The sequence below is a fragment of the Polyergus mexicanus genome, unplaced genomic scaffold, assembly GCF_030449975.1.
Source record: "Polyergus mexicanus isolate NDT 795.1 unplaced genomic scaffold, iyPolMexi1.0 SCAF_64, whole genome shotgun sequence".
Classification (NCBI taxonomy): domain Eukaryota; kingdom Metazoa; phylum Arthropoda; class Insecta; order Hymenoptera; family Formicidae; genus Polyergus; species Polyergus mexicanus.
The window spans coordinates 19,970-36,730 of record NW_027223384.1 but is presented as its reverse complement, the minus strand read 5'-3'; the positions used below and the strand labels follow the sequence as shown (position 1 = coordinate 36,730).

At 38.8% G+C, this 16,761-nt stretch overlaps 1 pseudogene; it reads right to left on the bottom strand.

Moving 5' to 3' along the window:
• LOC138943946 (uncharacterized) overlaps positions 1-16,170 on the bottom strand; it is a 33,227-nt pseudogene extending 17,057 nt beyond the window's left edge.
• Positions 16,171-16,761: the final 591 nt, after the last annotated feature.

Below are 16,761 nucleotides of genomic sequence, written 5' to 3'. Positions count from 1 at the left end.
ATATTTTTTTCAATTTTTCCATTCAAGCGCCGATATACGGCTGCTTCGCGATGACATCATCACCAGGTGTGAGATTTAGCCGAATGCACAAAAATGCAACGTAATATAAAATTTGCAAGCGCCGATGTGCGGCTGCTTCGCGATGACATCACCCATAGATATCAGATTTCAAACGCGCGTGTCAAAACATGACAAAATCCTAAAATATAAGGATAATCCTCATGATTAAATTGCACTAACATTGGACAGCTGCATGTAATTTGAAACTTTTGCGATACATCTGGGATTTGACATCAGCTCTAGACGACAAAATGCAATAATCGACATTAGCCAAAATGTACGTGACAAATCGCGAAATAAAGATTTAGACACACATGATGGAAAGAAACATCAAGATAGAATATAAAATCATGGTAAAGAGGCACACCCTGTCAGTATTTTCGCCAAGAATTCCGAGACAAGAGCTGTTAATAAGCACATCTTGTTAGCAAAAAATTTTTTGTATAAATTTGGAAATATGGCGGAAAACAATGCCGAACGAAATCTACGCGAGCAATCTGCAAGGGTGAATTCGATAGAGGAGTACGTTGCGTGGGAGCAACGATGCGACGAATATATCGAATCATTAGAAGGACAAAGTCGAATCAAACGTCCACGATTATCGATTGGGATTCGACAATCGCTGATTGCCCGAATTGCACGACTCGAGGGATTGAAGAACTCGTTACGCACACGTTTTGTACACGCGGGTGCAGGATGCAGCACGCGGCAACACGGATTAATTTGGCGAGAGATTGATACGGCGTTCGAGAGCCGCATATTGACTGATGCGGTTATAAATCATAATCACATCGAGCCTCGTCAATTTTTCGGGGATGCTAAAGACATTGTGCTCAAACACGTGCAAACCATGCTGAAAAAAAACTTTAGTGTGAAAATTAATACAGTGTTCAATGGTGAATTTGTGACGGGTGATAAACGCGCAAATAAAAGTATCAATACGAGAAACTATGAACTCTTTCGCACATCCGATTTACGCGAATGGTACGAGCAGCGCGTTGTCGAGCCCACTCTAGCATCGCTCGAAGAATTTCAAGAACGCGATAGCGGGTGGGCATTATCGCGAATACTCGATTTAAATGTAAATATAAATAAATATAATCCATTGCGCGCGGGATGTCACATAAAATTACCGCGAGAAATAACGATGAAGAGAGCAGTAATCAACGTGCAATCTAATGACAATGCGTGTTTCGCATGGTCTGTGGTCGCCGCTCTATACCCAGCTGAAGATCATGTTTATCGGGAATCTTCGTACCCGCATTACACGACAGTGCTGAATCTCCAGGACATTGAGTTTCCAGTGAATGTGAATCAAATTAAAAAATTCGAACATGCCAACAATATCTCAATCAATGTATATAGTATCGAGGAAAAGAACATTGTCCCGATACGTCTGAGTGAGCTGAAAAAAGACAAACACGTCAACCTGTTGTACGTGGAAGACAACAACGTTGGACATTTCGCGTGGATCAAGAATCTATCCCGCCTCGTGAGCTCGCAATTGAGCAAAAAAGAACACAAAAAATATATCTGCGATCGGTACGTATATATTTAATAAATTATATTAAAGAAATCTTTGAACAAAAATTAAAAATTATTTCTTTTACAGATGTTTGCACTACTTTGGCTCGAACAACAAGTTACAATCACATACGGTGGACTGTCGCGAGATGAACGAGTGCGCTATCCGATTACCGAGCGATAAGAACAAGTGGCTCACATTCAACAACTATAATCGGAAGGAGCGGCTTCCTTTCGTCGTGTACGCCGATCTGGAGTGCGTTTTAGAGAAGACGGAGGAAGAGAGAAACTACCAACATCACAAAGTTTTTAGCTTAGCATATTATGTACATTGTTTGTACGATGATTCGTTATCCGCGTATCATTCTCGTCGCAATATCGATTGCATATCATGGTTCGTCGAAGAACTTAAAAATTTAGCACTGCGTGTAAAAAGTATTTTATCAGCTAATGTCCCCATGGTAAATTTAACATCTGATGAATGGGAAAATTTTCATAGCGCGACACAATGCCACATTTGCGAGAAACCATTTGTACAAGACGATACACGCGTACGCGATTATTGCCATCTGACCGGGCGATACAGAGGTCCCGCGCATTCAAATTGTAGTCTAAATTATAAAGATTCTTTTTGCATTCCAATAGTTTTTCATAATTTACCCGGTTACGACGCGCACTTCATTATCAAGGAAATAGCTACAGCGTTCGAAGGGGGAATCGAGTTACTTCCAATAACAAAGGAAAAATATATATCATTTACGAAAAATGTTAATCTTACTGAAGAGAGATCAAAACATCATATTATATAAATTGCGTTTTATCGATTCGTATAAATTTCTCACAGCTAGTCTCGATAAATTGGCATCATTCTTGAATAAAGACAAACTCAAAATTTTAAAATCTGAATTTCAAAATTTATCGAATGACAATTTCAATTTATTAACACGGAAGGGCGTCTTTCCGTACGAATATATTGACTGCGTCGACAGGTTGCAAGATACGTGTTTACCGCCGCGCGAATCATTTTACAGTTCCTTGACCGGTGACACGATATCCGAGAGCGATTACGCGCACGCCGAGAACGTGTGGGAGCGGTTCTCCATTCGAACGCTGGGCGAATATAGCGACTTGTATCTCAAAATTGATGTCTTGTTATTAGCAGACATTTTTGAAAATTTCCGCGAGAGTTGTATTAAAAGTTATGGGCTCGACCCCGCGTATTACTACACTCTTTCCGGATATACGTGGGACGCCATGTTGAAGCATACAAATATTACATTCGAATTGCTTACGGATATCGACATGGTTTTATTTATCGAACGCGGAATACGCGGTGGTTTGAGTCAATGTTCCAACAGATACGCACATGCTAATAACAAGTATATGCAGTCGTACGACCCATCGAAACCTTCAACGTATCTTACGTACTTTGATGTAAATAATTTGTACGGATGGGCAATGTGCCAACCCTTGCCCTATGCAGATTTTCGATGGGTCGACGACGTATCCGATTTTGATACATCATCGATCGCGCTCGATTCGCCTATAGGCTACATCCTTGAAGTCGATCTCGAGTATCCGCAACGTTTTCACGATGCGCACACTGATCTACCGTTTTGCCCGACACGCGACAAACCACCTGGTAAGCGGCAGGATAAGCTGCTCGCAACCTTATACGATAAGAAACGTTACGTAATACATTACCGCAACCTGCAGCAATGCACGCGACACGGACTTCGCGTTACAAAAATACATCGAATATTACAGTTTTCGCAATCTCCATGGCTTCGCAGTTATATCGAACTCAATACACAATTCCGAACACTCGCGAAAAATGATTTTGAAAAAAATTTATATAAATTAATGAATAATGCGGTATTTGGCAAAACGATGGAAAATGTGCGCAATCACGTTAATATTAAGCTCGTGACACATTGGGATGGAAGATATGGCGCAGAGGCAATGATCGCAAAACCAAATTTTCATAGTAGAAGCATGTTTTCGGAGAATCTGATCGCCGTTGAATTGCGCAATCTCGAGGTGAAATTTAATAAACCAATCTACGTGGGTATGTGTATACTCGACATATCCAAGATATGTTTGTACGAGTTTCACCACGATTATATGATACCTATGTATCGAGAGAAATGTAAAGTCATGTACACCGACACCGACAGTCTCATATATCACATCGAGTGTGAAGATGTATATGAGAATATAAAGCGCAACGTCGACAGATTCGATACCAGCGATTATGCGGTGGACAATGTGTACGGTATACCGCTCGCGAATAAAAAGATACCGGGTTTAATGAAGGATGAAAATAATGGCGCCATCATGACCGAATTCGTCGGGCTTAGGGCAAAAATGTACGCGTTGCGAGTAAATGGTAAAAAAGACACAAAAAAGATAAAAGGTGTCGAGAGTAACGTCGTCGCGAGAACGATAACGTTCAACGATTACACGCGGTGTTTGAACGAAGAGATTGAAATGACGCGTCAGCAGTCTTGTATAAGATCTAAATTACACGAAGTATACACTATTCGCGAGACAAAAATTGCTCTAAGTCCGTACGATGACAAGCGGTATATCGTACCCGAAACCACCGACACGCTACCGTGGGGACATTACAAAATACCGTTGTAAATAAAAATCATGTATATTTATTGTAAATAAAAATTGTATATTTATTGTAAATTAAAATTATATGTATATTTATTGTAAATTATATGTATATTTTATAAAGTGTACAATTTTGTTTATATATTTGGAAAATATCTTTAATATTATGTATTATTGTTAACGTATTTATAATATATTATTTTTATGTATCCAAGAATTGTGTGTTGCATCAAATCCCAGCCATTTCACATAAATCTCATCGCCCTTTTTGCGTATTACCTTTTCCACGAGATGTATGTCGGGATTGGCAACGCGTTGTAACTCGTATTCGTAAAATCCGCCGGCGACGGAATTTCTGCGCGAATCTTTGAGTGCATAGGTCACGGGATTAGTTTTCTGCACTTTAACGATCTTAAACACTTCGGTCGACCAATTTGGTGTGTAACCTTTGTCAAAGATGGTCTTAAATTTACTCACGCGTACCGGTTTTTAAAGAACGATATTTTTTGCGGATTGATTCGCTCGTTTTTACAATCTCTCTCGCAATCTTCTCACGATCGTCACTGTCAATCGTCATCGTCATGTTGCACTCGGACGAAAATTTTTTAGACATTGTTCGATCGATGTATCGATAGCGACTAACCACTTTAGGGTATTGCAAAATCGTTAAATCCTTTTCGATATCTTCCATTAGTCTGTAAACTGTCTTTATCAATCACTACAAATCCATACTTGTGTTGCCAACATTTCTGACAGAATGCGCGAAAATAGCTGTAAGACATGTCAGTATTTACATGATCGTTGTATACATGTTTCAAGTTTGTACCATCTTGTTTAAATAAAATCAGTAAATTTGCATTGTCCCGTATAAGATGCTTGGGTATCTTGGCACGTTTGACAAAGATAGAAACAGTCGACGCTCGAGTGTCGACCCATTGCAAAGTACTCTCTTATCGTATCTTGCTTATCGCCACGTCGTCAAAGATAAAAATGGAATTCGGAAGCGCCTCGCTCGGTGGAATAACGTCACTATTATTAGAGAATGTAAAATAGCCAATTTCATCGATGGATAATAGCAAATTTTCCAAGTATTGATATTTCGGTTGTTGAAGCGATTTCGAATATACGTACACATTCTCGAAAGGTACACCGTGTGGACTTTCTATCAAACTTATCAACACGTTAGTCTTACCGCAATTCGAAGGACCGCAAATGATACCGCGTATAGTAGTCGGCAGCATGTTTCCATGCTTGCGTATTTCTTTCTCGGACATTACTCGTGTTTTATCGTCAAAATATATCACTTTGATTATCGTCGCTTGTCGCGCGAACCACATGTCTGCTCTCGCAAATCTCAAATCAGATTTTGGAAAATGAGTCATCGGGGCCCTATTTATAGAGGCGCACCGAATCGAAACCGCTCAGTCTCAAAAATGTTTCTTCTTCTATCGGTTGACAGCGATATTCTCGAGCTTACCACCGAGCAGTTACAGATTATCTCCAAGATTGTTTTACTGCGAGACTTTGGTAGCTACGTGGAACAATTGTGGGACAAGCTTCCCGAACATATAAAAGCTGACTCAGAGGTTCAACAGTATCGTCGATGCACGCGACATTATAATTTGCCGTGGCAACAAACACATTTCGACGGTCCAACACCGTTAATAAAAAATTGTGACAAATGTCAGCAAAAATTATAAGAGGTAGCGGTTTGTTAAATCGTGCGATAAACGCACTTCCTATCGAATTACATATTCCAGGCTATCAGTTTTGCGGACCAGGAACTCATTTAGAAACACGATTGGCTAGAGGCGATCGAGGTATCAATCCATTGGATGCCGCGTGTCGCGAGTACGACATACCTTATTCCCGAAGCAACGATCTTGGTCAACGACACGTTGCGGATAATATACTCGCCACGAAAGCGCGAACGCGTATTACCGCGAGAGATTCGACTCTTGGCGAAAGAGCAGCCGCTACAGCTGTTTGGGCGGCTATGAAGGCAAAGACAAAATTCGGTATGGGGCTGAAAAAAAAAAATCATCGATGAAGAAAAAGACTGCGAAAAAACGAATACTTCCTATAGCGAAGCGCGGTAGTCTCTTACCAATTTTACCATTATTGGGAGTTCTCGGTTCGTTGGCTGGCGGAGCAGCGGGAATCGCGAAGGCGGTGAACGATAGCAAGGCGACGCAACGTCAGCTCGAAGAAATGCAGCGTCATAATCGCGCCATGGAAGGTCACGGACTTTATCTCGCTCCATACAAGCGTGGACGAGGGTTCTCAACAGCAGCCAAGAAAAAAAAATGTCAAAATAAAAATGCCTGCCGGTGTAACAACCAATGTACAATTGGAACAGCTTGCAAGACGTATGCGTATACAATTTTTTAGAGGTGTGTTCATGCGCAATAATTTACCGATAAACGGTGTACGACGAAATGAGAGCGGTATCGTCAATTTGGATGAGGTCGATGGTTCCGGTACTCATTGGGTTGCGTATTCAAAGAGGGGAGATCGTGTAGTATATTTCGATAGTTTTGGAAATCTGCGACCGCCCAAGGAATTAGTGCAATATTTTGGACAGAATGTTGCAAATATAGAATACAATCACACGGCCTATCAAAATTATAATCAAAGTATTTGTGGACAATTGTGTCTTGGATTTCTTCAAACGGTCGATGATCGATATAAATTTAAAGCCTGACAATTCACCATCGCGACTCAGTATTCGTTTGACAGTTTTCCAGCATGTCACTTACACTTACGTTGACCGGCAAGAGTAGCGCGCTTGCTGTAAGTTACTTTCCGGCTATAGATTTAGACGATGGCGATTACGAGCTTGGTTTAACGGACTTTGAAACGTATCATACGATATCGAACGTGAATTCTTGGAATAATAAATTTTATTTTGATAACGACGATAAGGAAATTACGATTCCCGAGGGATCGTACGAATTACACGCTATAAACGAATATCTCCGACATGCAATTTTACGACATCGACGCGTAGTTGATTCCAACGATATTGTTGATGACGAAAAACACGATGAATATCCAATAACGATTCGCGCTAATCATAATACGCTAAAAAGTGAAATCAAATGTGTCTATAGAATAAATTTTAGTAAACCGGGCAACGTTGGATCGTTGTTGGGATTCTCGTCGAATCGTATATTACAGCCTCGGAAATGGCACGAATCGGATGTACCAATAAATATTATTAGCGTAAATATTATTCGTATAGAATGCAGCGTAACCACTGGCGCGTACAGCAATGACAAGCGCGTACACACGATACATGAATTTTCACCGAGCGTGCCGCCAGGATATAAAATATCGGAAACGCCAGCACAGATCATTTATCTACCGATCGTCGCACGGAGCATTACTGATTTAACGATACGCATTGTTGATCAAGAAGGACATCTGCTCGATTTTCGAGGAGAGGAAATTACCGTAAGATTGCATATACGGCGGCGGCAAAAATAAAGCCTTTGACAAATGAAATGCTTGTGTTGAACGGAAGCACGGAGCACGCGAGAGACAATATTTTTGCGAGGGACAATATTTTTGCGAGAAGGCGAGTGGCTGCTGTATCGTTTGACAATAATCAGATATCTGGTTACGCTAAAAAGAAGCTCAGCGCGTTGAATCGCGAGTTTTTAAAATCATTGGGATTCGTCGTACGAAATACATAACAATATGATTGACATCTTGAATATCGGAGATGAGCCGATCTTTGACGACCGTATCATCAAGATTGAGACTCATACGTACAATCCATACGCCAACACAACGCTTGGATATAGCGACGAGATACGGATACCGATACAGCATCAAGATTTGTACACGTTACCATGTCAAAGTTTTCTATACGTCGAAGGAAAGTTGATGGTGCGTAAAGTAGCTGAAGAGGGAAGAGTGGTATTGGGAAACAATTGTGTCGCGTTTATGTTTGATGAACTTCGATATGAACTCGACGGTGTGGAGATTGACCGCAACAGAAACGTTGGAATAACTTCCACGATTAAAAACTATATCTCTCTAACAACCGAGAAAGGTAAAATCTTGGGGAATGCTGCGTGGAATATGTCACATAATGCTGTTGAATCTTACTTCAATTTTTGCGTGCCGCTAAATATACTATTGGGTTTTTGCGAAGATTATAAGCGAATTGTGATCAACGCTCGTCACGAATTAATTCTGATACGTTCGCGCAACGACAACAATTGCATATTTGGACATGCTTCGACTGAAGTTGATATCGAATTATTCAAGATACAATGGCGTATGCCACATGTAATATTGAGCGAGATCAATAAACTATCCTTGCTGCGCGCGTTGGAAAGCGGGCGATACTTGAATATCAGTTTTCGCTCTTGGGATCTATACGAATTTCCTCTATTGCATAATATGACCAAGCATTCGTGGACCGTGAAAGCCGCCTCTCAGCTGGAGAAGCCGCGATACGTGATCTTTGCGCTGCAGACTGGTAGAAAAAATGCTGTGTCAAAAGATATTACTACATTCGACGACTGCAAATTGACCAACGTTAAACTCTATCTAAACTCGGAATTTTATCCCTACGATGATTTGAATTTAGATTTCGATAAAAATAGATTCGCCCTCTTGTTCGATATGTACTCTCGTTTTCGCAAATCTTATTACGGGTGTGATAATGATGATGTGCTATTAAACATTTCAAAATTTCTACATTGCGGTCCTCTCGCAGTTATCGATTGCTCGCGACAAAACGAGTCTGTCAAAAATTCCACCGTGGACGTGAGATTAGAGTTTGAGTGCAAGGAGGATATACCGACAAATACTACCGCCTATTGTCTCATCTTGCACGATCGTGTTGTCCATATTGCCCATTGACCAACGTAGTTCGTAAAATTACCTAAATCAGCAAATATCCCCTCCAATGTCAATATATATAAAGATTGAGATTTTGGCGATCGACAACAGTCGTACATCGTTCTTGCAATCGTACGGTAATATTATCAGCATGATCGCGCCAACGTTTGTGGATCTGCAGGGATTCATTATCGGGAGAAACTTTGTCGTGAAGGAAGTAGCGATATTGAGAAATGGATCTGTTCTCTCTCATTACTTTTTTGCAAGTCCCGTACCATGGCATGCGCTTACAAAATCTGAGAGATGTCAAGCTTCATGGCTAATCGGACATCACCATGGACTTCAATGGGAGGATGGAAACATTCCATACAGCTTCGCTAGGCGTTTGATTACGAGAGCTGTGATGGGTGCGACGGAAGAGGAAGATGGAGCATCTCCTATCGTGTACGTTAAAGGATGCGAAAAACGAGAATGGTTGGTCGATATACTTGACGATGATGCGAGAAACGACGTTATTATTGAGACCTTGGATGCGGATTATGAAGATATCACTTCGTTAAATAAGCTAGATGTTACTAATACTATGCGCTGTGAAAAACATTTGAAAAATTGCGCTTTACAAAATGTATTTAAAATATTCAATTGGTGGACGAATCATCATAAAGATTCACCCAAACATTATTTAGAATAAACTACTGTTAAAATATATTTTATTCTTTCTTATTCTTCCCTTTTCCTCTTTCATATCCCAGTATGCGAGTATTAAATTTCAGTACGTGACGTTAGATAGCGGCGTCAGCCACCTTATCAAGCTACGGATGTTACATTTCAGTACATGCACATAGACTTTAAATATTTGAATGGTGTACAAATAATTGTTTTGTCGTTCGTTAGCCGTTCAATAGTCGTTTATAGTCATTCGATTGCCGTTCGATAGCTGTTCGATAGCCGTTCAATAGTCGTTCAAAACCGTTCGATAGTCGTTCAAAGCCGTTCAAAGCCGTTCGATAGCCGTTCAAAGCCGTTCGATAGCCGTTCAATGACCGTTCGATAGTCGTTCAAAGCCGTTCAAAAGCCGTTCAATGGTCGTTCAAAGCCGTTCGATAGCCGTTCAATGGCCGTTCGATAGCCGTTCAATGGCCGTTCGATAGTCGTTCGATAGTGGTTTACATATTATAATATATTATTCATATTTAAAAGGCTTTAGATATTTGCTCGTGAAAACATGCTAACTTTTGTTTTCTTATCAAGAGCTGAGAGTAAGCGTTCTTCGTAAGTGATACATCTCCTACTATAAAATGTTTGAGACAATGTCTATCCCGTTATGTTCATCACAAAGTGTTTGACAGTTAGAAGTGAGTGACTTAAAGAACGACGAATAAAAATGTTTCGTCTTAATCTGGTAAGTAGTGTTCAGTGTTTTGGCATGTGTGTGCGACATTATGTGTGATATGTATTAATTAATAATATATTTCAGTTCGTGCAAATTGATGTCATCCACCGCCGATACATGCGGTGGATGAGAGGAAATTTGCGTTGGGCGCACGCAAGCTTGTGGGGTGACACTCGCGAAGCCCGCGAGTGTGCATGCGTGCACCCAACGCAGTACGAAGACATTTTTTATTTACGGCCTCTTTTCGGTTTGGAGCCGTATGAAGAAGAGGAGAATTGGGAGCCGGAGGAAGAGGAAGAGGAAGAGGTGTCAGATGAGGAAGAAAATTTAGAGGAAGAGGTGGAGGAGGATTGGGAGGAAGAGCTTGCGGCTCCAGGAGGATAATGTAAGTATCTATTTAAAAAAATATTATATTAATATAAATTTAATTTTTAATATTTAATATTTTTCTGTTTCAGAAGGAGCGCCGCCTATATATATATATATTTTTATTATTATTATTTTTATTATTATTATTTTTATTTTTATTTTAACACACACACACACACACACACACATTGTAATATACACACAATTATGAAATAAACTTATTATTATTATAATTGTAATTAAAGTATCAATTATTTCTACACCTTCTTCTTTCCTTTTCCTACATGCATGCCTCGCGCTATCTCATCGGTACATGCATGCCTCGCGCTATCTCTCTTTATCTCTTTCTCCCGCGAACGTCATCCTTTTCCAACACCAATGCGGACGCTATCCTTCTCCCTCGTGCCTGTGATCGCCTCGCGCCGCCTCGCATATGCTCTCTCTCGCACCGCCTCGCGTATGCTCTCTCTCGCATCGCCTCGCGCTATCTCATCGGTACATGCATGCCTCGCGCTATCTCTCTTTATCTCTTTCTCCCGCGAACGTCATCCTTTTCCAACACCAATGCCACACCTACTCGCGGCATCGTACCTTCGCGTTCCCTCTTCCCCGCGGCCCCGCGCCTACCGTTCCGCCGCGGTCTCCTCCCCCTCTCCGCGGACCCCGCACCTACCGTTCCGCCGCGGTTCCCCTTCCCCTCTTCGCGGCCATCGCACCTACCGTTCCGCCGCGGTCCCCCTTCCCCTCTCCGCGGACCCCGCGCCTACCGTTACGCCGCGGTCCCCTCCCCCTCACCGCGGACCCCGCGCCTACCGTTCCGCCGCGGTCATCCCCGCGTGACGTCATTCCCTCCCCATGACGTCATTCCCACCCCCGTGATGTCATACCCCCGTGACGTCATACTCACCCCAGTGACGTCACCCCCCCCTGACGTCATTCCCACCCCGTGACGTCATCCCCCCGTGACGTCACCCCCTCCCCCGTGACGTCATCCCCCCCGCGCCGGTTTCCCCTCACCCCTCACCCCCCTCAGAGGACCATGGCTTAGAACCGGCCTAGATACACTACTTATGATTTCTTCGTTTTTGACATATTTCAACATATTTGCAATGTCTGATAAAAAAGTTTTAAAAAATTATTAGAAATGTATTAATTATAAATATTAAGAATTCTACAGCAGTGAAAGAAAATTAGAAAGAAAATAATAAAATAATAAAATATATCACTAATAAAATTTGACTTTAACATACCAGCAACACTGTAAGTTAATCTCTTAACACAATTCTCTATGTTTATTTATTCAGAGTCATTGCATGTAGCTACAAATAAACAAAAATTATAAATAAAATAAAAACAAGTTCAAATATTGATTTAACTACGTAATAACCAAAATAAAATAAGATACAGAATATCTCACATCTCACATTAATTAATGATAGATTTCCGATAAAGTTTGAAAACGAAAGTCATAATATCAAATATCAAAACTATAATAATTTTTAGATGCGAGGCGGCTAAAATTTATGGATATAAAGAAGATATTTGGCGCACTTATGCAGAAAAATGCACAATATTGATCATGCGATATGAGAATTTTTTTCAAATTATCAATGATGTAATTCATAAAACAATTTCATATTGTGCATTACTGTGCATTTTTCCATACTTAAACGCACAAAAAATCAGCTTTATAATTTATATAAATTTTATATATATATACATTGATATTATAATTGCCTCTCATTTCAATGATATTCTTACATCGATATTTGCTTCAACACATTGGTGTTATAATTTTTTTCTGCAAATATTTTCAGAAACCTGTCAATATTGGATGTTACTTAAAAGAGTTATTTTGTATACTTTATATTAGAGATTGAAATAAATGTAAAAAATTTAATTTTACAAACTACACAAGTAAAAGCATTAATGATATAAATCTATTAAAGGGATATATTGGCAATAAGAGCCAGGCGCAGTTATAAAGGCGCAAAAAAGTATATTAAAGAAACTCACGTTACATAAATAAACGCAAAGCGGACGTTTTGGCTAATCTTTTAGCCATCTTCAGCGTAACACATTAAATTAAAATAAAAATTAACCGGAAAAGAAATTACTTCGTAAATTCATAAACATTCGCAATATATTAAATTAAAATTACCGAAGATAGACCACCTCGCAAATTCAAACATTCATCAGCAAATTGTCGAAAACGCATAACGGGGATCTCTCACATCTTCATGAAAATTCAATCGCATTACTGGTATCGCTGGGATGGTCAGCTACTCGATTAGTAGGTCGTAAGTTGAATCCAGTCAGCATACAAGCATGCCGGAACAATAAATTTCTGATAAAGCCTGTAAATAATCGGCGCGATTTCTTTAAAACGATCTAATGTGAGAGAACGCGCACGCACACAATATTCAACAATGACTTACACGTAAGAGAACCACCGGACTTCATTGCACCGATTGATTAGCGGAGAGTATAGTTAACTTGGCACAATCAGCCCACAGCAATTGCAATACAACAACAGGTGTCGAGGGATCGTAGTATGTCAAACGGTTAAAAACAAATGACGTAACATTCCTTTCAACGGTTGATAGGTACGGTCGCAAAAATAATATATATATGACGAAATCATAACATAAATAAAATGATGTAAAAATAAGTATGAATATAAACAAAAAACAAAGGTTATAAAAAACGTCAATAATAACTAAGAATCTTAAATATAGCTTACAGTTGTTGTCAAAATTATCGGGAACAGACAATAATGTATAAAAAATTAAATTATGTCAAATAAGTCAAATAGTATGTCAAAATATAAGATAAATTAATTAAGTCTATAAATGGCATTAGGAGTAAATCAAATTCTCGAAAGTTTTTTTAAAACAGTAAGATACGCCTCAGGAAGGCACTCAGTATCAGTCTGCAAATTTAGACTATTCTTCTTCCTTTTAATATGTAAAACTTCAGAAATCAACCGTTTGTTTAAATGTGGTTCTTTATCTAATATTTCAACGTTCTCCCAATTGAAATCATGGTTATATGTCAATCTGTGGTCTGTTATAACGGAATTGTTCGTCGTGTTTCTTCGTATATGATTTTTATGTTCTGAAATTCTAGTATGTAATTGTCTTTTGGTCTGTCCCACATATGACGCATCGCAGTTATCACAATTAATTTTATAGACTACATTGCTGTGAGTCAACTTTGGACAGGAGTCCTTATCAACTTTAATGAATGTATTCAATTTATTGAGACTTCGATAAGATAATTTGACATTTAAGTCTCTGGTGAAGTTCTTAAATTGTTCTGATATTGTAGGGACGTACGGTATCGTAAAATAAGAAACTTTTTCCTGTTCGACTATCTGTTTTGTATTATCGAGATTAGAACTAATCTTATGAAATAAGGTCTTGAGGCGTTTATTTAAGACTTTAAAGATGAACTCAAGAGGATAGCCATTATCTAACAGAATTTCCACAGCGAGCTTAAAATTCTTATGGTGGAATGTAGGACAGTAAAATTACTCTGTCGATTAAGCCCATAGCGGTGCCTCTTTTCTGACATAAAGGATGATTAGGCTAAAAGATTAGCCGAAACGTCCGCTTTGCGTTTATTTATGTAACGTGAGTTTCTTTAATATATTTTTTTGCGCCTTTATAACTGCGCCTTTAATAGATTTCTAATTTGAGAGCCTTACATTTAAATTAATATACTTTAAATATACTTTAAATATATACTTTTTTTTTTAATTAATATTTACTTTCATATAAAAGATTTCATGGGGTGGGGGGGAGTTAACACATTAACATTTTCATTATCATTGCAAATTTTTGTACATTCCTCATAATTAATGAGTGCATCTATGTCTCTTACTGTATCCGCTATTATTATTTCTAAAAAAAATATGATATACAAAATATACAAAAATTGACGTGATTTTATGCAAAATGCAAATCTAAAATAATACGATTCGATTAAAAAGATTAGTTAAAGCTACTTTTACAGTAGGAGTTTTACATACCAGGAACATTACAATTCAATTTCTTGGATTGATCTTGCATATCAATCTTACGATTGTTATTATTCTCATCTATATTGATGAGTTTGTCCTTTCATCTATAATATAGAAAAAAAATAAAAAAATTATCATCTAACTTCTACAATACAAGTTTATTTAAAAAATTAATTAAAAATTTTAATAATACACTAACCATAGGAAAATGTTAATGGATTAAAAACATTTTTATCATCATTGAAAATTTCACTTGTACATAGTTCTAAATTAATGAGTGCATCTATATCTCCTGCCGTATCCATTAATATTATTTCTAAAAAAAATCAAGAATACAAAATTTGAAATGATTTATAGAATTTGACATGATTTAATGCAGAATGCAAATTTATAATAACACAAGAATCCATTTAAAAAATTCCTTAAAAATATTTTTACAATAAAAATGTTACATACCAGAGATATTACTAGTCAACTTCTTTGAATGGTTCTGCATATCAGTCTTACGATTTTTATTATTTTCATCTACTGATGAGTTAGTCTTTTCATTAATATCTAATATAGAAAAAAAAATAAATGTAAATTATCATTCAATTTTTTTAATTCAAGCATATTTAGAAGAATAATAGAAAATTTTAATAATATGCATACCATAGAGAAATAGGTGTCCACAGGAACACTCCGAGGAGGTGGAGATGTTCTTGTCCCAAAGATGATCCTTCATCGAAGTGTGATATGTTCTTATTCTCGAGATGAATGTGACAATTGGCCTTGGAAGATCCTCCTTTATGCTTTTGTCAGTGTACCATGGGGGGGACAGGACACTTGTTCCTTTAGTGAGGCTTTCCGCACGAATAATCTGGGAAGCTCTATTTTTGGATAGAGTTTTGGATTTGGAATACAAATTGGTGTAGTGACACTTGCTGAGGAGGAAGGGATCGGGAAGGTGTAGAGACTCTTTGGCCAGCGAATCAGCTCTCTCATTGCCGGGAATACCTCTATGACTAGGGATCCAAAAGATATGTGTCTCTAACGACTGCCTTGAACATTCAAAAAGAGCTTTTCGAATTTGATAAATTCTGTGATGAGGGTCGCCCGTAGCGGCGGTTTTTGAGACCAGATATCACGCTCAGAGAGTCAGAAAAAATTGCAGATTTACGTGCATTAGTTTCTAAGATGGTATTAATGGCGAACAGTATTGCCAGAGCTTCAGCCTCAAAGATAGTATTGTTATTGTTTATTCTTTCTCTGTATTCCAAGCCAGTCTCCGGAGAAAAAACCGCGTAGCCAACCTTCTTATCGGACTCCGTTCAAGAACCATCAGTGTAATAGGAAATTTCAAATTTAAAGGGCAGCGTGAGGCGGTTAAAGGAATCGATAATGTCCGCATCTGCCGAGATTTGAAAGCCCAGGTCTGTATTGATTATGGGTTCATGGTGTCTACAATTATATGGAAATTCAAGATATCCAGGCAAGGAATAGTGTTCAATTTGCTCGTAAAGATCTGAGTAGTCGAGAAAGGTATCAATGAGGCAACATGTATTATGTTTTTCGTTGTCGGGCTGACTGGAAATATATGTTAATGTTTGATATAAAGGATGAGAATGTCGCGCAACAGTTTTGCATAAGAACTTCAAGGTAAAATAATGTCAGCGCGATTCAAGTGGGAATTCCCCGTTAATATCTAACAGGACGTTAGTGGGAGTGGTTATCATCAGGCCTGAGACAGTGCGCAAGGCCGCATATTGCATGCGGCTGGCTTTTAAGTAGAGTTGTTCACTCAGTGGGTTAAAAGCTTGACACCCGCAGTCCAGTATAGGTCTAATATAGCCTTTATATATGGTGAGAAGATTAGCGGAATGGGCGCCCCAGCGAATCCCTGTAATAGCTTTAAGGATGTTAATTCTTGGTG